This window comes from Pteropus vampyrus, unplaced genomic scaffold, assembly GCF_000151845.1.
Source record: "Pteropus vampyrus isolate Shadow unplaced genomic scaffold, Pvam_2.0 Scaffold1000007090, whole genome shotgun sequence".
NCBI classification, from domain to species: Eukaryota; Metazoa; Chordata; class Mammalia; order Chiroptera; family Pteropodidae; genus Pteropus; species Pteropus vampyrus.
The window spans coordinates 1-1,431 of NW_011921492.1; the positions used below are offsets into that span (position 1 = coordinate 1).

Genomic DNA, 1,431 nt, shown 5'->3' on the forward strand with positions numbered 1-1,431 from the left:
GCGGCCCCAGGTCCCCGGACGGTAACCCCGGTGGTGACAGTGGACAGGCACGTGATTTCTGAGTGCCATCTCTCCTGCCACATTTTCTTCCAAAACACTTGAACACTGCTACGTGCCCAAGCACTGTCGACAAGACAGGCGAGTGTCCGGTGGAACGGCCGTGTCGGCTGGCAGAGACAGAGAGGAAATACACAGTCCCAAAGACATGCGACAGAGGGACACTCTCTGTGCCGAGGTCAAATCGGATGACGTGCTAGGAACCGGCATGCAGGGCCTGCTTCCTGCAGGGTGGTCAAGGAGGGCCTGCCTGAGGAGGTGACCTTTAAACCGAAATGTGAGGAGGAAGGGGCCAGCGGCGAAGGACTCATCAGGCAGAGAGAGCAGCGTACGCAAAGCCCCCGGAGGTGGGGACGAGCTGGGTGTGTTCAGAGGACAGAGGGGGGTCCCTGGGGTGGAGAAGGTGGGGCAGGGGAGGGCGGGCAGAGAGGGCCCGGGTCTTGCAGGGCGTCATCTGCCAGTGGAAGTCGGGGTTTCCTTCCCAGGGACGCGGGGACTCAGGGTGGGGTGGGGGGGGCCGACGCGATGTAGGGTTTTCATTTCTTAATTTCTTTGGTGGTAAAATACACATGCCTTGAAAATCACCGTTTTCACCATTTTTAGGCGTGCGGCTCCGCGGCGTGAAGCCCATTCCCATTGCCGTGCGACCGTCCCCACCACCGGCTAACCTCCCCCTCCCCCAGCCCCTGGCGCCACATCCTGCGCTCTGCTCCTATGAATTTGACTCCCCTGGGGACTTCGTATCAGTGGGTTCATATTTGTCCTTTTGCGTCTGGCTGATTTCCCGTAGCGTGATGTCCTCAGGGCCCACCCACGTCATAGCTGGAGGTCGAGATTCCCTCCTTTTCAAGGCCGAATGATATTCCCTCCTCTGGATGGACCACAGCGTGTTTATCCGTTCGTACGTGGATAGACGTTTGGGTGGCATCGTGAATAATGCTGGGATGAACACGGGCGGCGACACGGCCGTGTGTGTGTTTATTTTATTTTATTTTATTTTTTTTACGCCTACAGCACCTGGTCTTCCTAGATGGTCTCCCATCCAAGCACTAACCAGGCCCGACCCTGCTTAGCTTCCGCGATCAGACGGGATCGGGCTTGTTCAGGGTGGCGTGGCCGTAGACTCGTGTGTGCGTTTAGACAGAGCTCTCTGGGGAAGGTGCGTCGGAGGTAGAATAATTGATCGAGAGGCCAGTGAGCAGCAGAGGGAGCGGGTGTGGAGGGGTCATTTTTTGCTTCCCCTGGGGCTGGAACCATCAGGCTGTACCCCGGGTCCAGTGGCACTAAACACCATGCAGGCTGGATTCTTGTATATTTTGTTCACTGAGTGCCTTCAGCCTATAGAACAGCACGTGGCACATAGTAGGCCCTCAG

At 57.4% G+C, this 1,431-nt stretch overlaps 1 pseudogene; it reads right to left on the minus strand.

The window, feature by feature from the left end:
- Nucleotides 1–1,062: 1,062 nt before the first annotated feature.
- Nucleotides 1,063–1,181, minus strand: LOC111735771 (annotated as a pseudogene).
- Nucleotides 1,182–1,431: the final 250 nt, after the last annotated feature.